The sequence below is a fragment of the Podarcis bocagei genome, assembly GCF_964188305.1.
Source record: "Podarcis bocagei genome assembly, chromosome: 4".
In the NCBI taxonomy this organism is placed as follows: domain Eukaryota; kingdom Metazoa; phylum Chordata; class Lepidosauria; order Squamata; family Lacertidae; genus Podarcis; species Podarcis bocagei.
In genome coordinates this window covers 10,013,796-10,028,098 of record NC_138128.1, presented here as the reverse complement: position 1 = coordinate 10,028,098, position 14,303 = coordinate 10,013,796, and the positions used below count along the sequence as shown (strand labels likewise).

Sequence of the window (14,303 nt, the reverse complement as noted above, 5' to 3'; positions counted from 1 at the left end):
ACAAAGCAAAAGAAAAACTTATTATGTATAGGAGTGTATATGTGAAACTTTTGAAACTTTAATAAATTTAATTTATGAATTTAGAATTTATTAATAAAGTTTAATAACATAAAATATAATAAGATATTACCAAAATAAGAAAGGAAATGGTCTGAAGCTTAAAATAAGAAAGAATATGGTCTGAAGCTCAACATCAAAAAAACGAAGATCATGGCCACTGGGCCCATCACCTCCTGGCAAATAGAAGGGGAAGAAATGGAGGCAGTGACAGATCCGTGATCACTGCAGATGGTGACAGCTCCGTGACAGCTCCGTGATCACTGCAGATGGTGACAGCAGTCACGAAATTAAAAGATGCCTGCTCCTTGGGAGAAAGGCGATGGCAAACCTAGACAGCGTCTTAAAAAGCAGAGACATCACCTTGCCAACAAAGGTCCGTATAGTTAAAACCATGGTTTTCCCGGTAGTGATGTATGGAAGTGAGAGCTGGACCATAAAGAAGACTGATAGCCGAAGAATTGATGCTTTTGAATTATGGTCCTGGAGGAGACTCTTGAGAGTCCCATGGACTGCAAGAAGATCAAACGCATCCATTCTTAAGGAAATCAGCCCTGAGTGCTCACTGGAAGGACAGATCGTGAAGCTGAGGCTCCCTGGAAAAGACCCTGATGTTGGGAAAGATTGAGGGCACAAGGAGAAGGGGATGGCAGAGGACAAGATAGTTGGATAGTGTTCTCGAAGCTACAAACATGAGTCTGACCAAACTGCGGGAGGCAGTGGAAGACAGGAGTGCCTGGCATGCTGTGGTCCATGGGGTCACGTGTTTCCCACAGTCACGAAGAGTCGGACACGACTAAATGACTAAACAACAACAGCAAGAAAGGAAATAAATCACAATAACTTCTAGTGTGTCAAAAATATGAGTCCAAATGTTAATATTTCCACGCAACCCGCCTATGTTTATAAGCCAATTCTCTATATAAATGGGGACAACAGGGGGGATGACGTTGTGTCTGCAGCACCTCAAAAAAGGCGCCAGGACTGGTTGTGCATTATCATGCAGTGCGTACACAAGTGCCCTACAATATTAAATTGTATTGTAGATTTATTCTGGGATCATCTTGGCTACTTCCTAAGCACGTTGGAGCCTGCTGCCAGCTCTCGTTTCATCACTTAAGAACTGTAAATGCTGTTGTGTGTCTTCTGTAAATCAAACTACGAGCCTGTTGAGTTGACACTTTATTGTGACTCTATGGGGGGGGGGGAGAGAGACCTGGTTGATATGGAGTCCCCAGGGAAACAAGACGCGAATGCCCCAAACACATGAAAAACTCGGGGTTAGTCAACAGCATCTTTAGTTAGTTGTTGTTTTCACAGGCAGAGGCAACGTAAATAGCAACCCTGAAGTCCAAGGGGCAGTACTGGCAAGGAGGACAATCAAAGTTCCAGCCACTCGCTGTGGGATGAACAGGGTCACAGCTCTTTGCGACAGACTAAAGGAAAAAAAATTGCGCTTTGCGTAATGTGTTTCTACACTCAACAATGCGTGCCTGCTTTGCATGAAAGTTGATTTTCTATTTTGAGCCTGATGGAAATGTAGGCAAACTCTGGTGCTTCTTTTAGCAAGTTGCTGCGTGGTGGGGTAAATGATGGCATGGGTAATTGAGAGAACCAGTGGATGTGGTCAGTAGGGGAGGTTTGCCAAGAGAGGCAGTGTGGCGTAGTGGTTAGTGCTGGGCTAGGGGTCAAATCCCCACTGGCCATGAAGCCCCCTGGGAGACCTATCACTATCTCTCTGCTTAACCCACCTCACAGGGTTCTTGGGAGGATAAGAAGGAGAGGGGGAGAAATTTGTACGCCACCCTAAGCTCCTTGGAGAAAGAAATGGGATATAAATGTAATAATCAATAGAAATAAATAAAATAAGGGTGGGATAGGGCACCTGCCAGCAGACGGCTTAAACGAACAGAACCATACACGAATCTTTTGTTACAGAGCCTTGTTTTCCAGCAGGGGAAACTTATGCAGTATTTGAGTTACAATCATAGCAAAGTTTCAATTAAGAGACACAAGTGTTTGACTTTGAGAAAGCAATATTTGGAAAACAGAGCTCTGTGGTATTTAACACTAAGCCCTTAAACAAATCTGCCATCGGTCCCTTGCTGCTGCTTTTCCCAGAACACCCTTCCAGAACATCTGCTTTCAAGTTTTATTTCTAACCCCCCTATATATATATATATATTCAAAGCCTTTCGTACAATCCTTTGGTTTCAGTCACCTGCCATAAATAAACCTAAGTACACATAGTTGAAAAAAATGTCTCTGGCACTCCCATTCTGCCAGTACAAGGTATGTGGATTTGTGGAATGGAACTTTCCCCCCTCTTCAACCCTGCAGGCCCCCACCTACCCTCAAAACCAGCCCTGGAAGTTTGGGGATCCTCTGGATAAGTTGGGGAGGATAGAGGGGAGAAGAAAACAGAAGTTTCCGCGTAACTCTGCTAGTGCTGCTTTGAATACAACCCTCGTCTTTCCGCTGCCTTCATCTCCCTCGGCTACCTTGTACTGTACTGGATTTTAGATTGTAAACGCTTTGGGGCAGGGATTTGCACCCATGTCTTTGGATAAGACGGACATAGATGGTGCTATATATTCCATTGTTCATAATCCTCACTGAAAGCAGCAACAACGGCAACGAGGATTAAGAGCCAGGGCTTTCCCTTTGTTGTTCAGTTACTCTGCTACTCTTATGAACAACACACCCCACAGCTAACATTCTCTGTCTGTGTTTCATCAAGTTCCGTAGGCTCCACCTTCAAACCATCTGTTTCTGTGCTGGCTCCAAACCCTCGGGGGAAATTTGAACAACCTGCTCTTGGCTGAGCATCTTCATTAAGCTCTGCCTCTGTCTCCTCCCTGTGGACCTGTCTTGGCTCCATCTCCAAAAAGTTTTGTAACTCTTTTAAAAAGCTGGCTCTTTAACCCTGGCACAAACACTAAAACCAACTTCCACTTTTTCTTTTTTTAAAAAAATAAACAGCTCCAAAGCTTTCCTTGAGGTATAGCTCATGTTATATTTTTGGAGTTTGTGTAACAGAATATCCGAATATCCGAAAGCAACTGTGCAAAGGTTAAGATTACTGTGAGTGGGCAGTTTGTTTTTGCTCCTGGAGCCTGTCCTTTGGACGTCTTACAGTCTTCACTTATTTCAGTACTCTCCCCCCTGCCCAACTTTCACTGTTTTTTGGGTGGGATTAAATTCCACAATGGCAAATTCAGGTTGCACAATTAAAGTGCAACAAACACATTTTAAAAATCACACTCTTTCTTTTTCCCCCGGTACAGAAAGTGTTGAGAAAATGCACTGGAAAATGTAGGATCTGAAGGCAGCCCTCTTTAGGGAAGCTTTTAATATTTGATGAATTATTGTATTTTAATATTTTGCTGGAAGCCGCCTAGAGTGGCTGGGGAGGCACAGCCAGATTGGGTGTGTGTGTGATAAATTATTATTATTATAAATTATTATAGGATAACAGCTGGTTGACTTGGCCTTATAAGAATGAATGCTCAATCAACAGCCGACCTCATATAACCTCCCCTCAGACAAATCAGGGCGGATGCTCGGTCTAAAGATTGAGGAAAGGCGAGACTAAGAGGTTAATATACTTAATTCCTGTTGTTTAAAAAAAACAAACCTGTTGATCAATATATCACTGGTGTTGGGAGTATTTATATGTTCACATAATAACATCGGTAGTGTTCGACTCCACCTGAGTTATGCGATCATGTGCCTGGGATCCAGATTATTGGAAACAATCAGACATCCAGCCCAGTCCTACGGATCTTTACCCCTAAGAAAGCCCCACTATATCCAGTGTAGCTTAACTCTCAGCTAAGTGTGCCCCATGTGTAGAAGGATTTGCTCTCAAGTTCAGTAAGCATGCTATTGATACCATGCACAATTGGCTAAATCAGAGGATCAATGACTCTGGGTCCTTCTGTTTTCTTTGCAGACAAACATTCCAAGGGTATCTGGCAAAGGGGCAAATGCCTCTTGCTGCAGCCCCCACAAACAAACAGATTCGTCCGACAGCCTCACAAAAAAACTATCTTTGCAAAGCTGCATTCCACAGATACAGCAAAGGATCCGCCCTGCTGTATCAAAGGAGGGTTCAAGAAAATGCCCAAGAAAACAAACATGCATCTACTTATTGTGAGTACTACTGACTACATCAGATTCTCAGATTTTTCCATTGCAAAGCTCCCTTGGTTAAAGAAGAAACAATTTGAGGCTTTGTGTATGTGGGACACTTCACATGATAATGTTTTAGGTAAAGGTAAAGGTAAAGGGACCCCTGACCGTTAGGTCCAGTCGTGACCGACTCTGGGGTTGCGGCGCTCATCTCGCTTTATTGGCCGAGGGAGCCGGCATACAGCTTCTGGGTCATGTGGACAGCATGACTAAGCCGCTTCTGGCGAACCAGAGCAGCACACGGAAACACCGTTTACCTTCTTGCCGGAGCGGTACCTATTTATCTACTTGCACTTTGATGTGCTTTCGAACTGCTAGGTTGGCAGGAGCAGAGACTGAGCAACGGGAGCTCACCCCGTCGTAGGGATTTGAACCGCCAACCTTCTGATCGGCAAGTCCTAGGCTCTGTGGTTTAACCCACAGCTCCACCCATGTTCCTTAATGTTTTAAGTATACACCTAAAAATGAAAGCAGCATGTGTTTGTAAATAAGTATCTGATATGGGCACATACATCCACCCGAAAGCCAATCCCAGTGCATACTAGCCTGTAAGTGCAGCAGGGTGGTGCAGGAACTGATTCACCTTTTTATCGGGAGTGGCGCCTGTTAGGATTCTTTGCAGTCATGGGATTGTTGTCTATCACATGAAGGTGTATGTTTTCATTCCACAGTGTGGGAAGTGACGGAGACAGGATATTTATGTTACTGTGTTCCGTGAAGTGGGACTATCGTCCTTTGTTCTTTCTCTTTGCTGTCTTTTGTTCTTTCTCTTTGCTGTCTGATGAGAAAGAGGAAGGAGCTATGTCAGAACGCTCCGAGTGTATGATATGTAAATAAAGTAGATCAGCCAAAATGCTGTGCTACTGAGTTCTGTTACGCAAACCGCTAATACTCTGCAGGATCCGTAAGTGTGCTGATGGCTCTTGGTATCAGTTGCTGTGATGTTCGGGCTGGAGAAAGCTTTTAAAGCTCTAGAACGACTGATCAAGAGGGAGAGAACGTGCCAGTCGGGCATGTGTCTCTACCAGGGTCCTACATGCGAGTAGGACGATCCTAACAGCGCCCACCCTGTGGAATGCGCTCCCATAAGATGTCAAAGAAATAAACAACTATCTGACCTTTAGAAGACATCTGAAGGCAGCCCTGCTTAGGGAAGTTTTTAATGACTAACGTTTTAATGTATTTTTAATCTTTTCTTGGAAGCTGCCTAGAGTGGCTGGGGAAACCCAGCCAGATGGGCGGGGTAGAAATAATAAATTTTATTATTATTGAATTGGAGAGTTGGGAGGCTTTTCTAGCGTAAATGGTTTGAATGTTGGCAATTACACAGGCAGAAGATTCTGTGGAAATTGACAAAGAATCTGAGGCTGACTGCTGTAACATAGGGGCTAAGCAGGGGCAAGGATGCACAAGGCATTTCTAGTCTGTAAGTACTTTTGGGTATGATTCAGTCATACACCCGAAATTCCAGGTTACACAGTTAAAGCTGAATTGGTGCTGCTTTGCAGTAACACCCACCCCCAAGCATAATTTCAGTGTTTACGAAAATGAAGAAGAAATGCAAAAATGTGGGATAATGCTTGATGAAGTTCTGTCTAACCTGCCTGCAAGCAAATCAGAATGAATACTCAGTTAATAGATCATCGAATCATAGAGTTGGAAGGTATCCACAAAGGTCATCAAGTCCCAAGCCCTGCCATGCAAGAACTGCAACTAAAGCATCCAGGACAGATGACCATCCGACCTCTGCTTAAAAACCTCCAAGGAAGGAGAGTCCATCACCTTCCGAGGGAGATAATGTTTCGGTTACAAGTCAAGGTTCATGGACAGTGAGGCCCCTCCTGTGGGAACTGGGTGCCTGAAGATGGGATTTTTAAAATACTGTGAGCAGTAGAAGGAAGCAGGATCTGGCAAGGCGTGCAAGTCTTTTCTGGGGAAGGCAGGTGAAAGTTCAACAAGAGAGTGTTGAGGAATGAAGATGAGGGCAGAGCCAGTGGGTTGGGCCAGTCATCTTCTGCAGATAACAGCCTAGTGTGAAACAAGAACAGTGTGTGTACATTTGTACCCAAGACATTTTGGCACCTGAAGTGAACCACAAAATGGTGTTTTCCTCCACCCCCATCCAGGAAAGACAGGAAGAGGGAAGAGCTGTAAATTTCTGCATGGTCTTTTATGTATTGTGGTATTTTATGAATTGTGACGTTGCCGTTATTTTTACGGATCATGGTGCAGTAATGATTTGTTGTCATTGCTGAAAGTGAATTTCTGTTTAATTATTATTTGCTGGCATTTTGACCGTTAATATTATTGCACAATATTATATTCTAACCGAGTTATTGAATTACTTAATTTGATGTAAGTTGCTTATTTTAAAGTCTCATTTTTCATTAAGACATTCACATTTGATTGGATTGTGACAGGATGTGTGATCTCTGTTGCACATTTTGTTCTTTCTGAGTAGCGTGTAAATTGCCGTGTGCCTAGCAATATTCTAAGGCAGCATACAAATCAAAAATGAATTAAAAATAAAGCAGAGAGGGATTCTTCAAGTTAACAGCTGACAGATTGGGAAAGTGTGGTTTGCAACTGCAGCCTGTTCCAACCATAAGCTTCTGAGCTGTAAATGATGATGTCACAAGATATCTTGATTTCAGGAACTGGTCCCACACTAAATTTAGCAATTTCCACTCTTGACGTCTGGGTTGACAGTAACATTATGATCAATGACTCAGAAGAAGAACACGGCACAGCAACATTCTCCATATCCTGTTTCTCTTTGTTTCTATTGTTTTATTTCAGGCAAGGGGTACCTATATAATTTCCCTTTCCCAAAATGAAGTGTGACAGAGTACACTCAGTGAAACCTCTGAGGCTTTTCTAGTGTAAATGGTTCGAATGTTGGCAATTACACAGGCAATTTCCACACAGTTTCTGTGGAAATTAACTAAGAATCTGAGGCTGACTGCTGTAATGCAGGGGCAAGGAAGCACAAGTCATTTCTAGTCTGTAAGTACTTTTGGGCATCATTCAATCATACACCCCAAAATCCAGGTTGCAGAGTTAAAGCTGAATTGGTGCTGCTTTGCAATAACACCCACCCCAAGCATACTTTTAGAGATTACAAAAATGAGGAAGAAATGCAAAAATGTGGGATAATGCTTGATGAAGTTCTGTCTAACCTCCCTGCAAGCAAATCAGAACAAATTCTCAGTTAATAGATCATGAAATCATAGAGTTGGAAGGGACCCCCGACGGTCATCCAGTCCAACCCCCTGCAATTCAGGAACTGCAACTAAAGCATCCATGGCAGGTGGCCATCCAACCTCTGTTTTAAAACCTCCAGTGAAGGTTTGTGCAAGCAAATCAGGATGAATGCTTAACAAAACAGGCAGTGGGGAAGTGATCGCAGGGTGGGCAGATACAAGAGAGGACAAGGCTGCTGCTCTTTTAAGAGTTGTGTAGCAAAGATAATTCCAGCTGGTGTAGTCTGTGCATCTGCTAAAATCCCCCTTTTTAGTAGTGCAGGATTCCTCTCCCTTTTCCAACAGGCTAACCTATCTGGAAGTTGTTGGTTGAAATCTCACTTCAGCTGTAGAGGTGCACTGCTGACTCAATGGCCTTAGTTCATCTGTAATATGGGACTAATAAAACTCACGTATCTTGCAGGGTTCTTTATAAGGATCAAGCATTCAGAATCACAGAAAAAGTGTAAACTCTTAAGATGAGGCTATGGGAATTGTGGGGTGGGTACTCCCCATCCCCTGGTTGTCCTTTTGCAACCAAATTGAGCACCTGCAATCTCAGGGTTGCATAAAGGCCATTGGCTCTTATTCAGATTTTCAGGAACATCAAAATGACGCTGATGGTAGGTTTCAATAACAAGGCTACCAGCCTTATATTTGCATCTTTAAGATTCAGAGTGTCTGGGTATTCATTCCTCTTGACCACAAAAATAACAAAAATAGTTTTGTGGAGGAGAAACTCAGTATTTAAAGCCCAAACTGAGTTACGTATTGACCCTTAAATCCCCTAAGCAGGGAAATCAGTCTGGGTCAGTTTGCAAACGGATTTGGGTTTCAAAACTGAGCAACACCCAAATGCAAATATATTACTTTGCAAATATTTGAGAGGGCTTGGTCAAATTTAGTTGGTAGCGTTTGCAAATGCTGAAGTTAGTAGAGTTTAATGTTGTCCTTCTACACATATCACAACGAGGATGTGCATGCGCTGATCTACAGGGGAAAGCCAGCATGGTGTAGTGGCTAGAGTGTTGGAGCAGGACTCGGATTACCAGGGTTCAAATCCTCACTCAGTCATGAAGCTCACTGCATGACCTTGGGTGACCTTAACCTTACTACCTGACAAGGAGGAGAAAATGGGGAAGGGGAGAAGGATGTACACCAGTTCTGAACTCCTTGGAGAAATTGGTGGGATAGAAATGTAATTGGTTCATTAATCCTGAGGTTTGTCCTATGGGCAACTCAAGCCTCTGCAGGTCTACTCGGATGCAAGTCCAACTGAGCCCAAAGAGTCCCAGTCAGCATTAAAAGCTGCTTCATCTGCAGACTTTTGGAGGGGGATAATGCTCATCTCCTGCTATGAAGAGCTTCACCTGCTCTTTAGAAGGAGTGGACTACAGTGGAACCTCGTGTTATGTACTGTCCTCCTTACGAATGCTTCAGGTAACAAGCTCCGCTAACCTGGAAGTAGATGCTCCTTGTTGCAAACTTTGCCCCGGGACGCGAGCGGAAGTCACACGGCAGCAGTAAGAGGCCCCATTAGCGAAAGTGCACCTCATGTTAAGAACAGTTTCGGCTTAAGAACGGACCTCCAGAATGGATTAAGTTCGTAACCGGAGATACCATTGTAGTTAAATTCTTGCAAATGCCTCACTCCTCTAAATGGGAGCACTTTCAAAAGCCTTTCTGCACCATTCAGACACCAGACCCTAGTTTTAGAGGAGCCTTATACCTAGTTAGGGACGTGGGTGGCGCTGTGGGTTAAACCACAGAGCCTAGGACTTGCCGATCAGAAGGTCAGCGGTTCGAATCCCCGCAATGGGGTGAGCTCCCGTTGCTCGGTCCCTGCTCCTGCCAACCTAGCAGTTCGAAAGCACATCAAAGTGCAAGTAGATAAATAGGTACCGCTCCGGCAAGAAGGTAAAGTGCAAGTAGATAAATAGGTAAACATTGTGTCCATGCGCTGCTGTGGTTCGCCAGAAGCGGCTTAGTCATGCTGGCCACATGACCTGGAAGCTGTACGTCGGCTCCCTCGGCCAATAAAGCGAGATGAGCGCTGCAACCCCAGAGTCGGCCACGACTGGACCTAATGGTCCCTTTACCTTTTACCTAGTTAGTCCAACTAGCTCAGAATTGTCAACACTGACTTGCAGCAACCCACCAAGGTTTCAGGCAGGAATGATTTCCAGCTTTACCTGGAGACACCAGGGATCGAACCGGGGACCTTTTGCATGCAGCCCTTCCCTAAATCTCTTCCCCATCCACCGCCCACCCCCAAACCTGAAGGTTTGCTTTATAGACTCATAGAGTTGGCAGGGATATGATAAGTAATCCATTTTCGTCCCATGCAGTCAGTTGGCAGTGTCACTTAGAGTGATGTGCCCACAGTCAATGAGGCCGTATGCAAAAAAGCGCTGGGTTCCTGGACTTTTAATAGCTGCACAGAAGAGGAAGTCTGAGCAGATAAAACTGTGAGGAGAGATATTGAAAGAGGTAAGGGAGACTGGACAAAGAGCTGCAGTGTCCTAAATACAGAATCAAGAAAGTCCACTACAGTAAAGAGTATTGTGGTATGTTTTTAAAAAAAACCTCTAAGGGTGGAGTACAGTCCACTTCATCAGACACACAATTATCTTAGTTGATAGCTGGATTTTTAATTTTTTTAATGTCATCAGCAAAGCCAATTAAATGTGTCATCATCAGTTACTGCTGTTCTGAATGGCCACTATGGGTATCTTGAATATCTGTAGCCCAGAACTGGCAAAGATTGCATCTTTTACATTAGGGGTACTCGGCAAATATGGTATTTGCTAATTTCAGAACAAAATGCCCTGACCTGTAGCTCTCAGGCTAGAACCTCAAGATTCACTAACTGGAGCCAGGTGCAAAATATGGGTTTGTGGGGGGGAGTGCAAGGAAGAGCACACCAAATTAAAGGACAGGTTCCCTCTCAGCACATTCTCAGCCAAGGAATCAGTATCAGAGCCGAGCTTACAATAATGTCACACCAAAATCCCCTTCAGATCTCCTCCTCCCAACCTTTTTTCATCTCAACAGCCTAATTTAGAAAGGGGAGTACTGTAAAGCTTTTCTGTTGTGACTGTTGACAAACCATTCTGTCAGTTGTTGTTGTTTAGTCGTTTAGTCGTGTCCGACTCTTCGTGACCCCATGGACCAGAGCACACCAGGCACTCCTGTCTTCCACTGCCTCCCGCAGTTTGGTCAGGCTCATGTTTGTAGCTTCGAGAACACTGTCCAACCATCTCGTCCTCTGTCGTCCCCTTCTCCTTGTGCCCCCCATCTTTCCCAACATCAGGGTCTTTTCCAGGGAGTCTTCTCTTCTCATGAGGTGGCCAAAGTATTGGAGCCTCAGCTTCACGATCTGTCCTTCCAGTGAGCACTCAGGGCTGATTTCCTTAAGAATGGATAGGTTTAGAATCATAGAATAGAATCATAGAATCATAGAGTTGGAAGAGACCACAAGGGCCATCGAGTCCAACCCCCTGCCAAGCAGAAAACACCATCAGAGCACTCCTGACATATGGTTGTCAAGCCTCTGCTTAAAGACCTCCAAAGTAGGAGACTCCACCACACTCCTTGGCAGCAAATTCCACTGTCAAACAGCTCTTACTGTCAGGAAGTTCTTCCTAATGTTTAGGTGGAATCTTCTTTCTTGTAGTTTGGATCCATTGCTCCGTGTCCGCTTCTCTGGAGCAGCAGAAAACAACCTTTCTCCCTCCTCTATGTGACATCCTTTTATATATTTGAACATGGCTATCATATCACCCCTTAACCTCCTCTTCTTCAGGCTAAACATGCCCAGCTCCCTTAGCCGTTCCTCATAAGGCATCGTTTCCAGGCCTTTGACCATTTTGGTTGCCCTCCTCTGGACACGTTCCAGTTTGTCAGTGTCCTTCTTGAACTGTGGTGCCCAGAACTGGACACAGTACTCCAGGTGAGGTCTGATCAGAGCAGAATACAGTGGCACTATTACTTCCCTTGATCTAGATGCTATACTCCTATTGATGCAGCCCAGAATTGCATTGGCTTTTTTAGCTGCCACATCACACTGTTGGCTCATGTCAAGTTTGTGGTCAACCAAGACTCCTAGACCCTTTTCACATGTACTGCTCCCAAGCCATGTGTCACCCATCTTGTATTTCTGCCTCTCATTTTTTTTGCCCAAGTGCAATACTTTACATTTCTCCCTGTTAAAATTCATCTTGTTTGTTTTGGCCCAGTTCTCTAATCTGTCAAGGTCGTTTTGAAGTGTGATCCTGTCCTCTGGGGTGTTAGCCACCCCTCCCAGTTTGGTGTCATCTGCAAATTTGATCAGGATGCCCTTGAGTCCATCATCCAAGTCGTTGATAAAGATGTTGAATAAGACAGAACCCTGTGGCACCCCACTAGTCACTCTTCTTCAGGATGAAGAGGAACCATTGATGAGCACCCTTTGGGTTCAGTCAGTCAGCCAGTTACAAATCCACTGAGTGGTAGCATAGTCAAGACCGCATTTTACCAGCTTCTTTACAAGAATATCATGGGGCACCTTGTCAAATGCCTTGCTGAAATCAAGGTAGGCTACATCCACTGCGTTCCCTTCATCTACTAGGCTTGTAATTCTGTCAAAAAACGAGATCAGCTTAGTCTGACATGACTTATTTTTCAGAAATCCATGCTGACTATTTGTGATCACAGCATTCCTTTCTAGGTGCTCACAGACTGTTTGTTTAATGATCTGCTCCAGAATCTTCCCTGGTATTGATGTCAGACTGACTGGGCGGTAATTATTTGGGTCCTCTCTTTTCCCAAAAAGGTTTGATCTTCTTGCAGTCCATGGGACTCTCAAGAGTCTCCTCCAGCACCATAATTCAAAACCATAAATTCTTCGGCGATCAGCCTTCTTTATGGTCCAGCTCTCACTTCCATACATCACTACTGGGAAATCCATGGCTCTAACTATACAGACCTTTGTTGGCAAGGTGATGTCTCTGCTTTTTAAGATGCTGTCTAGGTTTGTCATTGCTGGTAAATATTCTGCCCGCTTCTGGAACTTTTGGGAACATTTCCTTATGCTTGACTTCAGGAGCTGGTGAGAACAATCCCGTTTCATTCATCTTCTATGGCTATTTTTGGGATTATAGATCCTTGTTTGCAGTAGCATACCAAATACAACTGCCTGCAAAATTTCCCACACTCACCTGTGGAAAACAGATTATTATTTGTGCTGGTTTGTGCGTGGTAGGGAAAAGATGCAATTCCATTATGTCCCAGGCCAGCGTTTCTCCATCTGGACCTCAACCCACTTTCAGATGGGCCTTGGCGCCACAATCCCTCCCGCTGTTCTATATAGCCTAACAGCACCAGGTGCCCTACATAGGTACTACAGAGAGATGGAAAACAGGAGTTGAGTAGAAAGAGAGCCTGTGGCATGCTAAACTGGAGAGGAAGGAAGGACACACAGAGAGAAAAACTAACCAGAAAAGTGGCCTGCTGAGTGCCTGAGTGTGAGGGAAGGAAAAGCCAGGACAAGACTGAAAGAAGCAGAAGAGACAGAAGGACTAAGGGACTGGAAAAGGCGAAACAATGGCAGAATGCAAGTTAACCATCAATAGAAAATGATGTCGGTGATTGTCAGCCTATTAAGGATGAACCTATGCAAATGTGGACCTTGTTTGTGTGCTACATACCTGGAGTGGGACAATGGTACAAACCTACTAGCAAGAGGATGACAAATGAAACTGTTAATTGGGCTTTGAACGATTTCCTCATTATCAAAATTGTTTTAGTACTTATATATAGCACACTGATTGCTATATTGGCAGTGGCGTAGCGTGGGTTGTCAGCACCCGGGGCAAGGCAAGTAATTTGCGCCCCCTAACCCGTGGATTTGCGCCCCCTAACCCTAACCCCCAGATGTTGCGCCCGGTGCAGCCAGCCCCCCCCCGCACCCCCACGCTACGCCACTGTATATTGGTTGTACACTTGTATGCCAACATAAACCCAAACTAAAGGTGTGTGTGGGTTTATAATTGCCAGTTGGGAAGACAAACTCCACATCAAATCGGCCATCATTTTTTAACTGCCTGAACCGGAATTTAGGGATGCACTTGTTACACCTCAGCCTCAAAGCAAAGATCACCGACCTTTTCCCAACAGTACACACCTTCCTGTAGCCCTCTGGATGCTGTTGAAATCCTCCATCTTCCCAGCCGTGGGTGGATGGGAGTTGTAGTCCAACAACATTTGGAAGGCCACTCAAAAAGTTCTACTCAAACACAGGAAACCACCTGTGCTTAAGCTGCATCCAGTGCAATCCCACCACTGGGATGACAATCCATATATTGTCATTTCTTATTAAATACCGTTTTCCAGCTTTGATCTACACTGGCTAAAAGAAAGATCAGGCTTTGTTTTAAGGTGGCATCATGTACACAACCTAAGTCAGAGCACTGGGCTATCCAATTTTAGCATCTGTGCTGTCGAAAAGAGCACAGGGCTATCTAGCTCAGTACTGCTTACACTGGCTGGCAGCAGGTCTCAAGAGGGATTTAGAGAGTAGTCTCACTAAGAGCCAGTGTGGTGTAGTGGTTAAGAGCGGTAGACTTGTATTCTGGGGAACCGGGTTCGATTGCCTGCTCCTCCACATGCAGCTGCTGGGTGACCTTGGGCTAGTCACACTTCTTTGAAGTCTCTCAGCCCCACTCACCTCACAGAGTGTTTGTTGTGGGGGAGGAAGGGAAAGGAGAATGTTAGCCGCTTTGAGACTCCTTCGGATAGTGATAAAGCGTGATATCAAATCCAAACTCTTCT

General features: G+C 44.5%; 1 protein-coding gene across 8 annotated transcripts in view; it reads right to left on the bottom strand.

Annotated features, from left to right (window-relative positions):
- The window catches only part of MCF2L2 (MCF.2 cell line derived transforming sequence-like 2), a 235,307-nt gene that overhangs the window by 104,548 nt on the left and 116,456 nt on the right, over nucleotides 1–14,303 (bottom strand). The window lies entirely within an intron of this gene.